Source organism: Protopterus annectens, chromosome 1.part1, assembly GCF_019279795.1.
Source record: "Protopterus annectens isolate FY-2018-M chromosome 1.part1, PAN1.0, whole genome shotgun sequence".
Taxonomy (NCBI): Eukaryota; Metazoa; Chordata; order Ceratodontiformes; family Protopteridae; genus Protopterus; species Protopterus annectens.
The window spans coordinates 1,365,201,934-1,365,225,006 of record NC_056726.1 but is presented as its reverse complement, the minus strand read 5'-3'; positions in this window follow the sequence as shown (position 1 = coordinate 1,365,225,006).

Genomic DNA, 23,073 nt, shown 5'->3' with positions numbered 1-23,073 from the left:
AGCGTCTTCTGTGTGGAGACATGTGTGAATGGGTGTAACTTGGTTGAAGGTTGTGCATCAGGGCTGGCAACTCGGCACATAAAAATCCACTGACAATCATTAGCGGATTGGAGTTCTCCTGTGGTGACCCCTAACCGGGAAAAGCCGAAAGACACAACAACATCTGGTTACCATGTGGAACAGTGCAGTGTGCTGTCAAAGATGTACGTTAGCTATGAAGCTACAGTAGTGACGGACTTCTTTTGCAGAAAATGATATCTTTTATTTGGCTCCAACTGGAAGAACAAGAGCGAGTCTTTTGTGTTCTATAAACCATAATTCAAAAGCAATTAATTCTGAAACATACTATTATACTTGTGGAACAGAGCATGTGTTGTAACTTTAAGAAGCATTTCCAAGTGTAGGCATGTGCATGTAAATAGTGACCAGGTGCAGGCAGCAGTGCCATTTTGAGATAATAGCCAGGGTGTTAACATGTATGAGTGCAATAGTCAGTCTGTTTATAGGTTTATTTAAGTTTAAGTTACTAAGCCTTAATCCTGATCTGTTTGTATATAATAAAGTTACTTGAACTGAACCCACAACTGTTCATCTCTTTTATCATGACCGGATTTGCGACAATACTGTTAAAGTATTTTTAAGCATTTTTCTTGGGGCTTTGTCTACTACACTGACAGCATGGGTGGACTGCACAAGTCCAGACTCCTTTGACTTATATGTTATAGCTCTGAGATTGTTCTACTTAAAATTAAGACAGAGACTCCAAGGAATAGACTTTGGACTTAACATATAATTACCAAATTTACACCTCTATTTTTGCAATTCTGAAGACTACACTACACTACAGCCCTGAGAATTTTAACGTGTACCCCTTTTATTCAGAGATTTAAAAAATCTGCCTCAGATCTTTTTAATTATGGTTATACTAATTTGGAAAGTGAAGTTGCCTTTTGTACTTTAACTATAAACTGTCAAAACTAAAATTACACTGCTTTACTATAAGGCTTCGGAAAGGATCATTATGGAATGAATAAATAAGGACACTGGCAACCTACACACTCTTGACGCAAGCTATTTCAGTTTTGACAAGAGCAGATTCTGCCAGCTTAACCTGGTTAACTTGTTATAGAAGGTTACTGAAGTGAAGGGCAAGGTAAAATTAATACACAGCAAACATATAGATCAAAATAAATGTGTTTGACACTGTGCCACACTCAGGTATAGTTGATATACTCACCCAGCCAAATGTAAATCCCTATGTAACTCATTGGATAAAAAACGGATCACTAACAGAACCCAGAATAATAGGATGGGTGGTTCTACCTTCTCCAAAAGACCTGTTCCTAGTAGTGCACCCCAGGGTACACTCATTGGGCCAGTCCTCTTTCGCATTTACTTCACAAAGATCAAAGCTAATATTAAGGGTTTATGGCCGACCACATTTACAGATGACTGTAAACTTGTTACCATCATAAACTCTCCAGAAGACATCAAAATCCTCCAAGACAGCCTCTCCCAAACAAATAGCTGGTGTCAAAACCATGGTCTAAAATGAAATACTAAAAATGCATAATAGTATCATTTAGCAAGCATGATGCCCTCCTGTAACAATCACATTGAGAACACACCCATAAAAACTGATCCAGAAGTTCAGAACCTGGGAACCCATGTAGACAATGAGCTGTCCGTTAATCACCATATATCCACTATTGCATAAATTGCCTTTTTTGCTTTGCATAGCTTATGATTAAGTGTATGGCATCCAGATCAAGGAATGTGATCATTCCATTTATTAGGATGATCTTTGAACATAACGCCCCTTCAGTATGTAGCTGTTTAAACACTTTTTACAACTTGAATGACTGCAATACTTTCGCACCAAGAAAATCAAGCACCTAAATGATAAAACCTACACTAACCATCTTAACATCCTGTACCTCTTATTAATTTCTTACAGGTTACAGAGGAGCAATCTCTGCCTCGCTTACATTGCCTCAACTGACTCCATCCTTTAAGAACTACTGCATATCCACAATCCATGCAAAATAAATAGAACATATTGGAGGGAGAAAAACCGCCAACAAGATAACCAGTAAAAAATAAAAAAGAACCACTCGTTGAGCAGAAACAAGTTTACTGAAATGGATATCACACACTCAGTATTGTAATACAAAAAGTAAGTGCTTTCGTCAGGCACATAGACCAAACTTCATCAGACAATTCAATAATATAACAGTTCAGCTTTTGTAACAGTTATAAAAGCTGAACTGTTATATTATTGAATTGTCTGATGAAGTTTGGTCTATGTGCCTGACAAAAGCGCTTACTTTTTGTATTAAAACACTGAGTGTGTGATATCCATTTCAGTAAACTTGTTTCTGCTCAATGAGTGGTTCTTTTTTATTTTTTATTTTTTACATTGGAGGGAGAGATAATGTACCACAGAGAATACCACTTCTCTGGAATTGTCTTCCTCACCACATAAACCAAAGTACGTTTCTTACTCTATTCAAGCCCTTGTTTGGTACCCTTGTCTGCTATACATAGGGATAATGTATAAATGTGTGCCCTGCTCTGGATATTTGCACTTAGAATACAAGGACTCTGGCATATTCATATTTGAAATCAGCATCATCAATCATCATCAACTCCCTTTTTCCCATTTTATACATGGGGTCAGTGTGTTGTGTGTCTCTCTCTGTTCAATGTCACTGTTCTGCCTTCTTCAACATTCACACCCGACTGTTACAGTTCTTCTCTCACACTGCACCTCTTTACTGGATGCCCTAGTTTCCTCTTACCTTCTTCCTATCTGCCCTAATTCATCTTCACTGGACTGCCTTCTGCTTTTCAGCAGCTGTGGCTGAACCATAGTCATTTGTTCTCTTTGACCTTTTCCTGCAACTGGAGCTTGGTTTGTTCTCTTAAGTCCTCACTTTTTGTCTTTCTCACAGAGTGCATCCCATTACCCATCTCAGGCAGTTCATCTTCATCACCTCTATCTTCCTCAGTTGCTCTGCCTTTACTGCCCAGGTGTCTGTACTATATAGTAGTACTGGTCACATCACTATTTTGTACACCTTACTTGTCATCTTCTTTGGCATTCTTCTGTCATATACTACACCTGACATTCTGCACCAGGTAAGGTTGCCACCCGTCCTGTTGTCAGTGGGACACTCACGAGTTGAGCTGCCTCATCCCGTTGCCCGCTGTGGAAAGTAGTGGGACTTGAAAAGTCCCGCTTTTCAATCGCACTGAATTGCCGTGGAAAAGCCACAATTACTTCCATTTTTTCCACGGCAATTCAGTTATGTCACCAATCTGGACCTGCAGGCAAAGCTGCTGCCTGTTAAGTCCGGGTGCTGTAATTCGTGCAGCAATTGGCTGCAATTCATGAAACGGGTGGGGATTGAGACTGGAAGAGCCCTGCAAAGATGGCGGCCAGGAGCTCAAACACAAAACGAACGCAACCTTTTTGATGATAATCATGCATTTCTATAACCAGGTGGATTTGTACATCGTGCATGAGTAGTTAGTCAATGGGCATTCTTGAGAATGGGGTTATGTGTCCCAAATGCTGTCTGTCAACTAAAATACATGTAAATGCTGGTTGTGTTTAAAGAAGGGCATATGCAAAAGCTACTATTGCCCCGAACTAAAAGGTTTGTCTGTATAAAGGTTTCGTAGTCTAAAACTGGGTTACTTAAGGTTGTTCTTACTTGTAATGAGACAATGGCAGTTAACCTGTTCTTCATTCACATCATTGTGTGAAAGGTGAAGTTTAAATGTTAATGTTTCTCTGTACAAAGGTCTAGCAACTTTCTCTCAGGTAATTAGTATGGGGGGGGGGGGTCTATGGAAAATACCATCGGTCATTGTAAAATGCATGCTAACTTCACCCTGAAAAGAGGAGTGACCATACAAAAACACTGAACTCATAGCCGACTTGAAATGCTGCCTTCAGTCTCCCATGCTAAATCAGGCCTTTTGCTAACAACGGACATTGACAATTTCCATTTACTAACAAGAACACTAACACTTTATGTTATTTAATATTTATTATTACGTCATTTGAAGGTTTAGATATCTTTTGTCCTAATGAGTCAGAGCACAGTTAATAATCACAGCAGTTTGGAAGTTTTTATTTTATTAATTATGTTGCATTTTACTTGCAGTGAAAAAAATGAATGGTCTATAAGTTAGAAAGCTTCAGCAGCTGGCCAGTCAGCTAGCCACTCCAGCAACCAGCCAACCAGCCACTCCAGCAGCCAGCTAGCCAGCTAGCTAGCCACTCCAGCAGCCATCCGTCGTCCCCATAACAGCATCTCCTTCACCGCTCCTGTGGTGATGTCATGGTAGAGGGTGTGGCCAGTGTCATATTGGCCACACACCCATGTCCCACTTTGGCCTGCTGAAAAGCTGGCAACCCTAGCGCCAGGTGGCTGCAGCCCCTCTGATTCTAGCTTTGACCTCTACATTCAGTCTTCCCTTCTCTTCAACCACCCCATGCAGATGCTTGAAGCCATTAACCTGTTCCACTATTTTCCCTTCTATCTCAATATTCAGCATCTTCTGAACTCAAATATTTGCTGCCATTACAACTGTCTTATCTGTACTCAGTTTCATCCCATGTACATGCCAATTTGCATTTCATTCCCCTATCCTTTGTTGATGTTCTTGCCCAGAGTCTGCCTGTAATGCCACATCCTCTGCATACAGAAATTTTGTTAATCTGTCCCCTCCAACCTAATTTGCTAATGTAGTCCATCACCAGTATGAACAGCAGTGGGCTCAGAGCTGAACCGTAATGCACATTCACTCCCACTGGGAACCCCTCTATAAGACGAAGACTGTACATGACTCACTGGGTCCTTGTACATAGCTTGCACTAATTCTACCAATGTTTTGAGGACTTTGAATCATTGCAGGACTACCAAAATCAGTTTTCTTGGGACCTTGTTATATGCTTTCTCCAAGTCTAGGAATGCCCAGGTGGACTCTTTCCTCATCTCTGCTCCTTCTCAGCTATCTGTTTCATTGCAAGCATCATGTCAGTAGTGCTGCATCCTGATTTGAATCAGAACTGCTCATCTATCATTTTACTTTCTACTACTCTGCATAGTCATTTACCAATCACAGAACTTTTATGCAGCATGATAGGAGTTTGACACCTCTGTACTGCTGTCATCTAATGGGTACCCATTCAAGTGATGGTCAGCCTAGGCTATAGCAGTATTTTTTAAATTAAATAACAAAGTGGTTGGAGACAAAAACAAAACCAATGTTGATCTGCAGGGTGTGGTCATTATGAGCTACTGTTGTCAAGTAGGTACTGGCTCAAGTATCAGACAACCTAGGCTATAACGGCACTTTTAGAAACACACCCATAGTGTGAGAGTTCGACTAATGTAGAACTGAAGTCCATGCCACACAGTCTCCAAACAGCAGTGCTAACACTGTCACTGCAAATTCCCATTCATTGTGTGAAGAAACAGTCTATACACAACACATCACTCATTAGAAAAGACATCCCAACATACAAGTGTGCCAAACTATGCATCTTAGGTAACACAGCGCATAAACTCATCTAAAACAGTCACCTTAAAAACAGTGTGTCAGATACACACAAAAAAACTGTCATTTAGGTTGTGGATGTTTTGCTAGAACATTGTGCTGACAAAATGTAGACAAAATACAAAATACATCTACACTGTAAGTTTTTCACGCAGTTGTAATGGAAGTTACCGTTCACTGATTTCATTTACCTTACTGATGCATGATTGGTATTCCTGCATTCTAAACAGTAAACATGCAATTTTTTCCATAATCTTTATTGAGTTTTATTAGAAAATACATTAACAAACCCAAATTTAATAAATGATGTCATTAAAACAAGTAAACACTCATCTGGTAAAATTATAACTAAGCAAACATTGGAAATAACATAAAAATATATACAAGCTATTTACATAAGTTCTATAAAGCTGACAGGAGAAAGTGTATGACTGAGTGTAACTAACACAGGAATTTAAGCAAAGGGGTAAAGACAAAGTTAGAGACCTCAATAGACAAGAAGAATGGTGAGGAAGAAGAGGCATTGGGTATGGAGATCCATGTTCCTTAAGCTGTCTCCATGTTAAAGCTATCAAGTGCCATAGGATTAGTGTAGAATAAGTTCCAATAGTATAGTCCAATAATCAATAAAACATGGATAAGCCGTTTGATTAAGCATTAGAAGTTTATGAGCTGATAAATTATTAAATGTCATTTGTTTAAACCCGCTCCAATTGACTGAGATTCTCCCCTGGATTTAACAAAGTTCTTTGCAAGAATAAACTATTCTTGCATGGAATGGATCGTGTCCATGCAGCACAGCAGCACGCCTTACTTATTCATGAAGGTGCACTGCTGTACTCTCTACATGGACCTCGTACATGTACGCGCACAGGGGGCATGTCCAAGAAGTGTACAGACACTAAACATGCCCCCTGTGCTCAGAAAGTGCCTTATGTCACTGTCTAAGCCATATTGGTATAATATAAGAGCTTAGCTGTAATATTATGCCAGTATCTCAGTGTTCGCGAACACTGAAATGTAAAAGAGATCATTTCAGTGTCTGCGGACACTGAAATAAAAATGGCAAGAGGAATCCAATACAGACGGTGCGTCACGCCTTCTGTGACACACCCCCTATATTGCTAAATTGCCATACTGCACTTCTGCATGCAGCAGAAGCAGGAAATGTGTGCAACTGCATGTATGTCTCATATTTTTGGTCCACTCTACATAAAATATGGGTGTCAGGCAAACTACTGGAAAATCAATAAACACTGCAGTTGGCAGATATTGAGAGACATCTGAGTGTCAGACATTATACCCTTCAGTAAAGTCATGCCAATGCAAAGCCTGTTATTCTATCAACTTTCTAAGTTGGCAAGAGCAATATCTAAAATCTGTCCTTATTTGTCCCCCCATCATGTCACGCTTTGTCCAGATGTCCTGCCCCAAGAGGCAAAAAGCAATGCGCATACCTTAAAGGAAAATAAAAATAGAACACCATTTCAACTTTCTTTTCTGTTCCTAATAAAGTTTAAGCATAGCTGAGCAGGTGTGTACGCCGCGCAGCTACACATAGCAGAGTGTAAACATCTAAATGAGACAAATAAAAATATACAACCAAACTAGTCAAAGGAAAATAGTGTAGTGCTTGGAGCTTAAGCTTAACATGCAGGCATTCATGGTTCGAACCCCAATGCAGTTTATTCATTTTCATATGTAAAACAAAACTAAAATATATATTTTTTATAAATAGGTAGTGAATAATATATATTTGTTGACCATGGTAGTGTAGTAGGTCCAAATGTGAGGTTTCAGTGCTGTACAGATGTGAAACCCACATATAAACACAAGTGTCCCATGCAGTATAGCCACAAAAGAATGTAATGTAATGAAAGCACATAGGGGATGTCATGAAAGGGAAACATACATATCATAAGATAGGATTAAGAAGGAATTGATCCCACAGTCCTGATAGTCCATAAAATGAAAGCTGAACATCACTTAATTATGTTCAGCTATGCTTACCCAGAGTAAACAGTGCTTAAACTCTTATGTTTACCAATAACTAGTGTAGCTAAGTGGATTTGCGCACTGGTAAACAGTGCTTAGTATCTACCTCTGTAAGCAATGCTTATCTCAGCTAAGTGGGTTTGCCTGTCACTTAGCTCAGCTCAGCATATTCAAAATAGACCAATCACAGCAAAGGGCAGGAATCCAGCCCTACTTAAACACCACAGGTGGGAATACAACCATAACCAGTTGTAGCTGATCACTGCAGGCACTATGGGTGGTGTTGGTGAAGGTGTGAGCTTTCAGCCGGAGTGTTGGGGCATTCAGGAGTCCAGGGTCATGTTTGGACTCCTTGTAAAAAAATGAAGGGCGACTGCTGCAGGACGAGTACCAGGGCTCCCAATACAAAGCGGAGTCCTGGGACCATCTATCGTGTGACATCACCAGTGCAACTGGAATCCCTCAAACTGGTGAGCAGGTCCAGCATCACTATGCTGACTTGAAGCAAAGGAAGAGGAACCTCTCAGAGCAGTGGGTCCAAGATGCTCGGGCGCGGAATGTTCCAACAGTGTGTAAATATCTATTCTTGTGTATCAAAGTCCAGCCTAAGTATGACATGGAAAGGTATGCATAAATGTTTCTCTACCTCCTGTACAGCTGCAGAAGAGAGGGCAGCAAACTTGGAAGCCCATAGGCTGCATTGCGAGGTTGGTGAATACTAATCTAGCTAGCAGTAGTCAGGGCAAATAAATAGAATGCAGTAGAATGTCACCTACCAGTAGTCAGTAATGTGTATTGTTTGTACTGAATAAACAAGACATTAGCAGAGTAATACTGATGTACAGGATATATATCAGTAAAAGTATAGCAGTACCTGTCAGCAAAACTCTAAACACCAGACTGTTGTGTGTATTTTGATATATGGTAATTTAAATGTAGATGTAATGTTGATGCTAACAGATTAGCTATAAGAAATGTTCCACGCACCAGGATCTGGTCCTTGAATATTAATGCTGTGTTAAACATTGTTTCCCATACGGTAATATCTCAAGGTCTAACTACAGAGTATAACAAGTATCTGCCATGCATGAATATCAGAATTACAAGAAAGAGTGTCCAAACAAAACACTATTATATGGAAAGCAGTGAAAAACAAAGCATAATTTCCTCAGTAGCTGATTGTGATGTCACACAGCTTTGTGTTATATTTTTGTACAAACCGGCATGGTTCGAATCCTGGGAGCGCTATTAAGCTGTATGCATAATCTCATCCAAGAATATGTGAATATGTGTAGAAACAGTCAGGTATTGTTAAAAGAAATTTCCTCCACAGGTCTGCCAGGTAAGAAAAGGTATAAATGAGTTGTAAGAAGCCTGTAATTATACAATGTGTACAACACCCACTCTCCACCCCCAAGGCTGCAAATGACAGCAAGAGAAGTACGTACATCAGGTAGTCCACTCCAAGAAATGTCCCTCAAGTGTCACGCTGTCACAGCTAGTGGTCACTGCAGCCAACATCCAGGGAGACTGATAGAAATTAAAGTGGATTATGACACTAGCACACACGCACAGTTATGACTGCACATATGTGACCTTGACTGTGTGAATATGTGTAGAAACAGTCAGGTAGTGTTAAAAGATATTTCCTCCACAGGTCTGCCAGGTAAGAAAAGGTATAAATGAGCTGTAAGAAACCTATAATTATACACTGTGTACAAACATACCACTGGGCAATCCAAGGCCATAGGTCAATGTAAAGTAAGGTAATACCTCTAGAGTAATGATTACAGCAATGATCATTAAAGTTGTGAGCAATTGAAGCCTATACAGCTGTTAAATGACATCTCTCTCTCTCCCCACCCTATCTGCACCAATAATCTAAACTCATAAATCAATGGGTATGTTTTCCACCAAACCTACTGTTGGGACATGTGTCCTATTGTTCTACAAATATTTAAACACTTTAATATTAATATTCCCTGTTCAAATACAATCATTGGTGGCCTGTTGCTATCAATGTAACCTGCATGCTGTTATAATGCCCACTGTGGTTCCATATATGCATGTGTTCTGTTTGTTATGCAACTGTTCCAATTCTGTTGTTTTGGGTTAATGGGAATACCTGTGCATGCTGTTATAACTAATCCTGGAATGTGTTTTATCATGACTAACCAACATATGTTATAAAACTGCAACACCATAGCACGTCTGGAAAGGCCAGTCCCAGCAGATCCACCTGCCCCACCTCAACTCACCATGGCACCAGGCCCCAGCACATCTGGGACCCAACCTGGGACCTCCTCATCTGCTAATCCTGTACCACTTTTGAGTGGAACTGTCTCAAGGGATTGGGCCCTCCCAGGAGTGGGCGCAGACAGGACACTGCCACCCATACACAGGTCTGGGGATTGGTGCATAGTGTTCTCCGAAAAGAGTTTGGAGTTCAACTACTCCAGCTTGAGGGGCACATGGTGCATCTTGAGGGTCATCCTGCCCTTCCTGCTCAGCCCCCAGCACAGACACCTGTGGGGCCGTGAAGGTGCAATGGTGACTGCCCATGGGTGGGGACCTCAGTCCCACTACATCCATATGGGGACTCGTGAGCATCCGATTCCCAACCACCCTCCCCGTCCAAGGTGTTTACCCCCTACATGTGCCATATATCACCCCTTTCTGCTGTCTTTTCTGTCTTGTCTGTCTTCCCATCCAACTTACTTCCCAAAATGTACCTACTATCCTTCCCCAACATCCCCTCCCAGCTTATTTTAAAAAAAAGGGCAATCTGTTCCCCCCAAAAAATTTTGCCCCATACATAACTGTCCATTTCACATGCATGCCCACTGGATACAAGTAATCTGGTCTAATTGGCTTAACAACACATTACTGTTGTCCTCACCCCTCTCTCAGGAGGTTGAGTGTCTAAATTCACCTCCAAAATATGCACAAATGCACAGCTATTGCTGTATCAGAAATGGACAGTTATGGACCTTCCCTACACCCATCCTGCACATCCCTAGCTATGTGTCATATTGTGTTCTCCTCTGTGTGCCCCCTTTTTCACCACTTTTCTATCACCCCTTTTTGTTTTCTTTTAAAGGAATTAGTGTGGGAGTAAGTGTGAGTAAGCTGTTTTAAGGAGTAGTAAGTGGCAGTAAGTGGGTTTGCATGATGCTAAGCTATGCCAACACAGATTAAGCAATTTCCGATTTAAGCATGTGTTGGCATCACTTAGCATCGTGCAAACCCACACAAACCCACTTACAACTGCTTAAAACTGCGTTACTCACCCTGTCTCCATCAACCGCTGTTCTGCCCAGCAACAAAATAATCAGCCTTGCCAAGGCTTGGACCCAGGACCCTTTACACCACAGTCAAAGCAATTTACCACTACACCATCTGAGATGCATGAGCAAATGCTGTTTCTGCAAATACATCATTCAGTACAGGTATAGAATAGTAATGAACAAACACTGTAGAATCAGTCATGTTTAGAATATATAAATATACACATATAGATGTGTATGGTGATAGACGAATATGAAAATGTATATACAGCAGATATATTGAGATATACATATGAAACAAATACATATAGAATATATACAAATATATTTTCATAAAACCATAGATGTAGATATATAAAAAGGAATTATGTACATATATATATATATATATATATATATATATATATAGAGGAGAGAGAGAGAAAGAGAGAGAGAGAAATAGATATAGATATATATATATATATATATATATATATATATATATATATACACACATAGCTGTATGCTCATAACATTTAGTGCAGTCATACCTCATCACCATATCTCTCTACCTCATACTGCATGAATGCTGGACAAAGGCTGTCAAAATGGGGGACAATGGGCCAAGATTTGGGACATAATGTAAGTACTGCAGTTATAAATGTAGAATGTTGCTACAGTAACAGGGTTTGTGTCAGCATACATGTGCAGAAGGATGCAAGTTCTGAAACTGAAATCTATGTCATCATTTAATGAAAGAAATCCTGACATCATCACAGTGAATTAACAGAGAAATAAAAATAATATGATTCTGTGGAACAGACCAGAAATATGAGCAATAAACCTGGACAGTCTGAAACAATCTGACCAGTCAAGAGGAATGCTCTGAACCTTTTAGTGCAACAAATCTGGACCAAGCCTGACACGGGGGGTTTAAAGCCATGGAAATGGGGACATATCTCAAATACTGGAGTAGATAAGCTGACACAGTTGATGCAGTAACACCCTCCTGCCTGTTCTAACATGCATTGACTGGAATAGCATAGTCCAAAACCCAATTACTTCCCACTAGTTAGTGACTTAAATCTTCACATCATCCCACTGATGTCTCAGAAATACACAACACTTATGGGGGCCAGGCAACAGTACATCACACAAATATCTGGGCATAACATCACATTAGGGAAACTCCACTGAGCTGCTAAGCATGTCACCAAACAACGTCCACACTACAGTCAGACTGACACAACACTAACCCAAATCTGCTATGGGGAATTACACATGTATTTGTAAATATATCACGCACTACAGGGATGTAACAGCACTGAAAAACAGATACCAGTGTGAAAGTGCATACCCACAACCAATCTCACCACAAAGTGACATACTGGTAAGCCAAATGAACAATACAGTATAAGGACTGTGTGAACATGCTTGAACAAAACCATCAGCATGTTTCCCACTCACACACTACCCCTACATATATTGGACAAATTCACGGTGTAGTCTGATGCCTGTCTTTGGTATGGGACATGTCTCAGTCTGCCCCTACAAGCATATACAGCTGATAGAGCACTAGAAACTGAGGCAGAATGCAATGTCTCCTACTCTTTCTTTTGGCTGTTCCTGTCAGGGTTGCCGCAGCAAATGATCTGTCTCCATGTCTTTCTGTCCTCTGCATCCTGCTCTGTCACACCAACCACCTGCATGTCTGCTATCAACATGTCCATACATTTCCTCTTTTTTTCTTACCTGGCAGCATCATCCTGTCACAAATTTACTCAGCATACCTACTTATCACATGTCCAAACCAACATAATCTTGCCACTCTCTGGCTTTGTCCCCAATCTGTCCAACCTGGGCTGACCCCCTAACATACATGTTCCTAATCCTGTCCACCCATTTCACACACAGTGCAAATCTTAATGTCATTAACTCTACTACATCCAGCTCTGGCTGCTGCCTTTTTTGTCAGTGCCACTGTCTACAACCCATATAACATAGCTGGTCTCAATACCCTCTTGTAGACCTTCCCTGTCACTTTTAATGGTACTCGTATGTCAAAATCACTCCTGACACTCCTTGGCACTGCCCACATCCTGCCTGTACTCTCTTCTTCACCTCTCCCCCACACTCCACATTAGTCTGAACTGTTCTTCCCAAGTATGTAAACTTATCCACCTTTGCAAACTGTACTCGCTGCATCCTCACTATTCCTCTATCCTCTCTCCCATTCACAGTCATATATTCTATCTAAGTCTTGCTGACCATCATTCCCCCCTCTCTAGACCATAACTCCACCTCTCCATGGTCTCCTCAACCTGTCCCCTACTCCCACTACAGACCACAATGTCATCTGCAAACTGCACAGTCAACAGGGACCCCTGTCTGACCATGTATGTCAACCTGTTCATCACCACTGCAAATAGGCAAGGACTCAGATCTGATCCCTGATGTACTCCCACCTCCACCTTAAATGCACCTGTCACTCCCAACTCAGAACTCACTGCTGTCACACTAGCCTTTTACATATCCTATAGCATTCTTATGGACTCCTCCACCACTCCTGACCTCCCCATAAAATACCACAACTCCACTCTAGGTATAATGTCATATGCTGTCTCTAAGTCCTCAAAGACACAACGCAGTTAATTCAGAACTTCTCTGTACATCTCCATCAACACTCTCAGAGCAAACATCGCATCCGTACTGATCTTTCCTGGCATGAAACCATACTGCTAATAAGTAATACTCACCACCCTTCTTAACTTAGCTCCCACACCCTTTATCATTACCTCATGCTGTGACTCATCAGTCATATCCCTCTGTAGTTACTACAGTTCTGCACACCACCATTATTTTCATAAGCAGTACCAAAACACATTTTATCAACTCCTCATGCATCCTCTCACTTTCCAAAATTACAGTACAATCTGGTTGAAAAGACCACTGCCATTTCTCCGAAACACCTCCATGCACCCACAGGTATGTCATCTGGACAAATATCCTTTCCATTCTTAAACCTCTTCATAGCTATCCTTACTTTCTCCTTGATAATCTTTTGCACTTCCTGATTCACCATACCCTTAACATCCAACCTCATCTCTCTCTCACATCCTCCTCATGCAACAGCCCATCAAAGTACTGTTTCCATCTGCTGTACACAATCTCCTCACTTGTGAGTATGTTTCCCCATTATCCTTTAACACCCTTATTTGCTGCACATCCTTCCTAGCTATGTGCCTCTGTCTAACCAATTAGTACAGGTCATATTCTCCATCCTTGGTCTTCAACATTACATACAACCATTCAGATGCCCCATCCTTAGCTTTTTCCACCACTCTCTTTGCCATGCACCCCATCCTCTTATACTCCTGTCTACTCTCTTCATCTATCTGACAATCCCACTTCTCCTTCTACAACCTCTTTCTCTGTATACTCCCCTGTACTTACTCATCACACCAGCAGGTCTCCTTGTCCTCCATCCTCTGTCCAGATGTCACACCAAGCTCCGTTCTACTCATCTCCCTTACTAACTCGGATATATTTAACCAAATTTGTGATAACTCTTCACTGCCACCCACTGCCTGTCGTAACTCTTCCCTGAACTCAACCTCACAATCACCCTTTGTCAGTAACCACCATTTGATCCATGGTGCTGCCCTCATGCTACACCCTCTCCTAACAGTCCATGCTGCCTAACTACACTTTCCCATGTCACCAGTTTACAGTTTTAAATCCCATTCAAACAAGTCCACCTGCATAGAGGATAATCCCCCTGTGTGCATCCTCCTCCACTCTTGTATGTCACACTATGCCCCTTGGTCTTATAAAAATATATATTCACCACAGTCATGTCCAACCTATTTTGCAAAGTCTAACACCATCTCACCTTCTGCATTATTTTGCTTAACACCATACCTGTCTATCACTTCTGCATCCCCTTTGTCCCCTTCACCAACTTGCCCATTGAAATCTGCTCCAATCACCACTCTCTCACTCTTGGGTGCTGTCACCACCACTTCATCCAACCAGTCCAAAGTACGTCACTCTTATGCCTCACACATGCAACTAGTGGAGCATATGCACTCATCCCTCACACATGCAAGTAGTGGAGCATATGCACTAATAACTGTCATCATTACACCATTAATTCCCAGCTGTATAAATCTTGCTCTATCCAACACTCCTATCACTGTCAAACATACTCTTGGCATAATGCTCCATTAGGTTAACACCTGCACCATTTCCCCTCACATACATGCCATGTTACAACTATTTGTACCCAAGTGTGATACACACAGCCATAACCCCCTTCCATCTGGTCTGTGACACACACAATATATCCACATATCCACCTATCATCTGTCCATCATATCAATTAGCTCAGTGCCAATACCAGCCATAAATGCAACAGTAAAAGTTCCTAGCACTCATTACCACACTCCTAGCCTTTCCCCCTCTGCTTGCCATTGGAGCATTGCATATCCTCCAGGGTATGACTCTGAATGCAAAGGCTACACAATGCTCAAATGATGTATGTGTGTGTTACAGCAATATGAAGACATGGTCACTAATGTTGGCCCATAGCCCACCATGTATGTATGACATCCTCCAGATGTCCTGCCCTACCAGGTTAACAGGAATTACTGAGCAACAAAAGTGTTATGACAGTGTGCCATACAAACATAGAACAGGAATGTATATCATTTGTTACCTGTGCAGATGTATGCATGTATGGGTAGGTATACCTCGCTGACTCATAACACCTGACATGGGATGCAAACATCACATAAATGAGCTGTACATGTCATACACATGTGTAATCTTATTGTCTGTGCATCAAACAAAGTTTCACTTCTACAGCTAATGGTTGCTGCAATGCCCTGACACAGACATGTGTACTAGCATACACAGGAGTATCATGTAGACATGTAAGCGTTGTCCAACTGTGTTATGTACTCATGTCCATGCCTACTACAAACAGTTATATGACAACCCACATAGCTGTATGGCCTCAGCAATACCTTACTTGTACAACTCGTCTCCACCAAAGTAGAGTAAACCCCTTTGCTGGACAGCAATAATACACAAAGCATATAATGGGATGCTATATTGGCTATACAGGGAAAAGTAGGAGCAGACACCAACTGGCCAGCATGTCACCCTTTGTCTAAATGACCATAGTAGGTCACAGGTGGATTACTGTAAGGCTGACTATGAGTACAAATCAGACACATCCACTGAGAGCAACCAGAAGGTCATCTTCACATATGTCTGCATTCTCATACGCAAAGCCCAACCCACCCTGTAATGGAGGTCAAACACAGCACATGCTCACACACCATAGCTACAGCCAACCAGCTGCAGACACGTTTAGAGCAAACATCACCTCCCTGCCTCAACATCAGTATAGGTGGATATGCACCCCACACGCACCCATACCCTCATCATCATGAATCAGATGCAAACTGCCCAGTTAAATGTAAAATTAGCAAGTCCCCATTGGGGGCTGATAACATTCCTGTCTGCATTCTACAAGAACACAAAAGCAACAGCAGATAGCAAAGCAAAAACAAAACGTCAGTAGGAAAAACCACTTTAATAACGAGCAAAGGTTTCGGAAATAATCCTTTGTCAATACTAAAATGCATGAGTACATTCTCTATATATATAGGTCCCAGAATAGTCATATGACCGACAGCCAAAATCACATGACTTGTATTCAAAACATGACAAGCAAAAAATATAACAAGAATCCAGACACATGCTTCCATCTCCATTACACAATGTATGCAAGCCAAGCCTGTGTAGCATTGACATCCCATCTGCAAGGAACCACTTTACACAAATTTGAATGGTTGTTTATGAAATGAACTGGTCCTCAATGGGAGGAGCATGATACAACAGGACCAGGAGTACAATGCATGTTCATACATTGATGCTGGGTATGGTGTATGATGTATTTCCATGTAGTGACTACTGATACTCATTAGTCATGTGCTGTCTGGATAAAGAACTCTGGGCAATGTCTGTGGTCCTGTGATATGTTTCCCTTATATCTTTCAGGTGTCATGCAACACCAGGCACCCTATTCAGAACAGGAGACTGCAGCCATAACTGAGGCCATCCTGCAGAACTATGATGTCCTCTTCAGTCAGGGTAGCCAACATCAGCGAGAGAGGACTGCCCTATTGGATGATTTAATCCAGGAGTCAACACCTTGGCCCACCATGGACGCAAGTACGATCAGGTCAGGCACAAAGTGACTGACCTGATTCAGTGAGCCTGGCAAAGGGCTGCTGCTGTAGCAAGGGACAGTGCCACTACGGCTAGTAGGTCAGCCAGACAGGCCCCACTTACAGCAATAGAGAAGCTCCTGGCCAAACTTGGGGTAGCCCCCACATGACCATCTACACAGGAAATATCAGTCATGGAGGTGGTACCCAGGCAACAGGCGAGGAGTGTCCAGGTAAGGAAATCGTGCACATCAATGTACTGAGGTAGCATTACAACTGTGTTCTATAGAGTCTTTAGATGCATATGTCAGTGCATAATAGAATAGTGGGTGAGGTTTAGTAATGCACACAAGTGCACATCTATGATGAAGGACTGTGAATTGTGTAATATCATAGTTTATACTGTACCTGTGCATAAATGTAGCATTAATCTTGGACCAATACCTACTGTGAATTTGCTGACAATACTTCTCCCTCCCTACTACCTAGATCCCTCTCGTCTACATGAGGTACAGTAGCCTGAAGCTAGTGGGTATGAGATTTTACTGTTGTGGCTCACCACTACCCCATGCATGTCAAGATCATGCATGTGACCATACACACAACTGTTACACTCAGCAGCCGTTTGCAAATATCTGCATAATCACATGCGGTGGGCTTCACTGCATAATATCACAGTGGATATCACAGGGGCCTATTTGCATGAGATGTCACATATCTGTAGCATACCTCACAAACCTGTCATTGCAGGACATCTGGATAAAGATTGCCAAAATGTGGGGATAAAAGGCAATGAGTGGGACATATTGTATACATTAATGTTACACAGTGCATATAAAAGGTGTACACACCTTTTAGAATGCAAGGGTTTTGTTATATATGACAATGTGAGCATAATACTCAACACCAAATCCATCCAACCTTACATGTGACCTATAATCTGTACACTGCAATTATGAAACAGACAAATCTGTTAGGGGAACAAGTATATGACATGTTAAATGTCCAAGAAGCTAGAAGCATATGTGTGCACAGAGTAAAGCTCATACTGTGGTGTAGCAGCATTTGATAAAACCACAGCAGTACATCATATTAGATACACAACTGCTATCAATTATGGACCCTTGGATTAACTGCTAATAACAGTCAGCTCATATACCAAGAATATTCTAACATAGACCCACAGTTGCCTGCTACAGCAAAAGCCATGGTTCACATACAGCTTAACATGCTGCAAAGGGATCACATTTTAGAAAGGTATCAGTCTGGAGAAGGCTAAAGAAACCTACCCACAGCATTACATGTGCCATGGAACACAGTGCAGATAGTTATGACAAGGTGTTTGAGATATGGTGCAACAGTGACATTGTGAAGACATGGACGTTCCTACATGTATGTTGAGAATACAATACCAGAAATGTCCAGGGAAGCTGCCAGGAGGCATACAGCAACACGGAAGGACATTCAGACATGTCTGGCAAATACTGGGTGTGTACTACATGTGACAACAATCTTCTGTGGTCTCCACATGTCTTGCCTATAGGTTGTGTTTGGAAGATGGCATCTGTTCCTCACAACAAATAACATCCAGTCCTGGGTAATGTACATTCAACAATACATCAGCTTTTCCAAAAGCATGTGTGGAAATGTGTTAAGGCGTTATGAGACCAAGGTTAAACTCTTTGTCCACAAATCGGTTATGTTAGTTTGGCCCAATAACAGCACTGCACAACACCAGAAGAACACTACCCACACAGTGAAGCAGGGTGATGGCAGTGTCCTGCTTTGGGTTTGCTGTTCACAAGCTTGAACTGCGGCTGTAGCTGATTTGGAGTTTGGTATGACCAGTTTCAAACACCAGCCCCTTGTGACTATAAACCTTCTGGTGTCTGCCACATAGCTGTGGATGGGGAGGAATTCCAACACTGCACACAACAATGGCCCATATCTTACTTCCAACTGAACAAAAGGATGACTTCACAAGTACACAATCAACAGACTGCAGTGGCCAATTCTGACTCCACACCTGAATACAATACACAATCTTTGTGGTGACCTGACGAGTGCTGTGCACAGGGGATGGCCTTGCAATCTGACTGATTTGGAGGTGTTTTGCAAGGGAGAGTGTGCAAAAATTGCCATGTCAAGATGTGCCATGCTGATACACACCTTCCCAAGAAGACTGAATGCTGTGATAAAATCAACAGGTGATTTACTAAAGTATCAGTTGATTGGTGTGCAACCCCATGCAACCCAGCTATTGTACTGATATCATTTACGATATCTTATCCCTACCTGATTTGTATGTTTTACAATTGGAGTCCACAGGTTATATGTCATATGAAATGGTGGAAATGTTATGGCAAAATCACTGGTGTCTCATGTGATCTGTCAATAAATCCTTGCATGTTAAAAAGGGTTTGTACACTTACTATATCCACTGTAAGCTCTGGACGTTATTTGAGTAACTGTCCTTGTTTTCACATACATGTGCTGCAGGTTATGACATCTGCAAATCACAGTATGACATTAAGTAGGTTCACCAATTCACAGGTCAAACCAGTAATGTATCAGACAAACATAGGAGGTATGAGCAGCAGACAGGAAATATGACCCACATATATAGATATTCCTGGAAACCCTGTAAAGTTTGCAGGTATGTTCTGTAGGTTTAGCCACAGTGCTATACAGGTGAACAGCAGTAATGTTTACATGGGTGCAGTGTGTTCTAGGTGAAGGCTCACCACCAACTAAATGCACCCACATATCCAAGGGGGTAAATTAGTAGTAACAGTAAGTTGAAAGGTATGCACTGCATGATGCTGAGGGCCTGTCTAGAGTGTGTCTGGACAGGCCCTCAACATCATGTAGTGCATAATGGTGAGGTCCTGTCCAGAGTGTGTCTGTTTTGGTCTGAGTGTGTTTCTGTTTTGGTCTGAGTGTGTAGCATGACTGTCATCTGTTGCCTAATGTAAGGTCTGTGGAATGCCTCTGGCACACCTCACGTGTGTGTGTGTGAGTGTGTGTGCATGAGTGAGTGTGTGTACCAGCAAACCATATAGTGCCAATAGTAATGTAGATATATTGTCCTTTCCTCAAATGTGGACATGATGGTCACAGTCCCACCTGCTGTGCAAGTGATGTTAGTTTGTTTGGCAACTCTGACTATGATAACACCCATAGTGAGGCACAGGTGGGGTTGTCAGTGGCTGCAGCTGTGTTATCGGTTGGCATCCCACCTTTGTCATCCCCATCCCCACACACAGTCACAATGCCCACACATTCCCATCACCAGTGGCCACAATTAAAGGACAGCTGGGTGCTGGCACAGAACATGCAAGTGTGGTGAGTATGGTAAGTGAGCACCCAGGCACTAGCCATAGCCAGATTGCTGGCGAGGTCTCACACAGGCAGGTGGGCAGGGGTGCTCAAAGGGGGATGGCTGCCCATCCAGCCCATGTTGAAAGTGCCACTGCTGCAGTAACCAGGCGCATGTTTCGGGCCATAATGGATGCACAGGCATGTAATGAATGTAACATCAGACAAGTGTACAGGCTGGTGGAAGAACATCTCCATGGTGTTCATGGCAGTTTGTGTGAACTTATTGTGGTCATGCCTGAGGGCAATGAGATCGTCGATAGACAGTGGGGTCAGGTCGTGGCACTCCTCCACCATGGAGTATCTGTGCTCGAACATTTGGCAGAGGGAAGGCAGCAGCCAGGTGGACATGGCTCAGCACTATGATCAGCTGGCAGTCCACATGGCCATGCACCATCATGCTCCCATAAGGGCAGTGACACCAGCACTGCTGAGGCCAGTGTGCTGTCCACACCAAGACATGGCAGGCAATAGGCACGTGGTCCTAGCTGGTCCCAACAGGGATGTGGATACAGCAGACAACAGTCACCATCAGGGAACAGTACTGTCTCTGGCCTTGTCCCTGGTGGTGCCAGTGATACCTCTGGCAGGTCCAGTTCCCATGTCCAAGGCCAGAGATGGTGAACTATATACCCTATCATGTACGCCCCACAGCTGTCCAAAAACATCAGTGTAGGGCAGCCACATGCTGTGACCGTGTGCATGCAGACAAACACATCACAATCAGAAAAAGGTCACCTCCACACACATGCACCACACCTGCACAAACCATGTCATTCCCACCCAAACACACATCCATAATGTCAACTGAATTGTGCAGCCTAGGCCTCTGGCAAAACCATACAGCACCCAGTGCATATGATGAAACCTGTGTCATATCCCTACCATCCAAACCATTGATGCAGGGACATGCAAATATGGGTCTAATGCACAGGGTAAACTTACTAAATTGTGACTATGTAAAGCAGTGTAAGGTGCTGTCATCTGGCATTTGTAAGGTGTACACATCAGAGTGTGTGTGCAGTTTCAGCCAGGATGCATTAATGATATTAGTAATGCTGAGGGAATGTGTTCTCACATGTTTGCCTGTTTGTGCCCTAGGCATCTGTGTGTCACCAGGATGTGGCCCTGCAGCAAGGCCAAGGGGTATAGCAGTTTGGTAACACATCAGCTATGTCATAGGCAAGGTACAGCTGTATCTGCACTAATTTCCCAGGTCTGTATAACAGTGATTGCATATGCCTCACAGCTTATAGGGCTGAGGGTTGTATATAGGTATATGGTGATTTATATCATCTGTTGTAGAGTGGAGAATGGTAAGTTTATTGGGTTGGACACACCTCTGTTTGCTAATAACCACACCCCCAGGAGATATTCATCAACCAATCACACTGAGATTATTCACACACACACACACACACACACACACACACACACACACACACACACACACACACACACAGGATCCCCATCAAGTTGTGGCACCACAGTGTTAAGCAGTTATGGCCATTGACACAGAACTACTAGTGTGAGGAGTGTAACAAGGTACCTGTATGGTGATGAACATCACGTATCCTTGTGACGAATGGCAATGGTGGGTGTAAAGGGCCACTGTACACATTGACTGGGCTACTAAGGGGAGGGTACAGGATGACCATGGCCTTTTACACACTTAGTCAGGAGATGTAACACACTGAAGAACTTTATGATGTCAGTGGCACTGTTGTGGTCAACAGACAGCTCACTATCAGCCTGTGTTTCCCATTCTGTTATAACAACATCACTGTTCAGTGGACTACCAGCAATGTATTACTTCATGTGAGCCATGGTCTTCCCAAAGGTAATGACGGCACATCTCCTGGCATTGAGCTAATGTCCAGGGTTCTGACAACAGTCATAGGTCTCAGAGAGGCCTTTGTGCATGATGTCAACATCACATGGGGGGAAATGATAGCACCCACCTTACAGTTGTATACAAACATTGTCAGCCAGGGTGAGTTTGCGTTGGCCTGCACATCAAAAGTGTAGATTCCAAACATGAGAGGACATAAGTCCACACACTGTGGGACTCCAATCATGTCTGGTCATCAGTTTGACATGGAGTCCACTGCATTCACACCCTGGTTTCTATCTGAAAGGCAGTTTGTGAGACAACTAGTGATATAGGGGTAGATGCCTAGCCAAGTGTGTTTGTGTATGATTCCTGAGTGGAGAGTGGCCTCTGAGTATTAGAAGGGATGCCTATCTTGTTACTTATTCCGTAGTGTCACATAGTCATTGCACATGGCACAGCACTTTTAGGGCTGTAGATTGTCTACACCTGCCTCTACAGTGGTTGACAACTATTGGCCTTGTAATGTGGACGTTGGGACATATACTAGTTTATCAATATAATAATTTAGCAAAACCTGGCCCCCAATGGATCCCGTTATTACACAATCACACCAACACCCATGCAGGATACTGTTGTCACACACACTTGGTAGTACTGACATTAAAACCCCTACCTATCTATGTATTGCTACTACAGTTTTACGCATTTACTGTACGTGCCATGGAGCTTATAGGGTGGGTGTTGTCCCAAGGTACTTCTAAGGTGTGGAACATCACCTGCCTTGTAA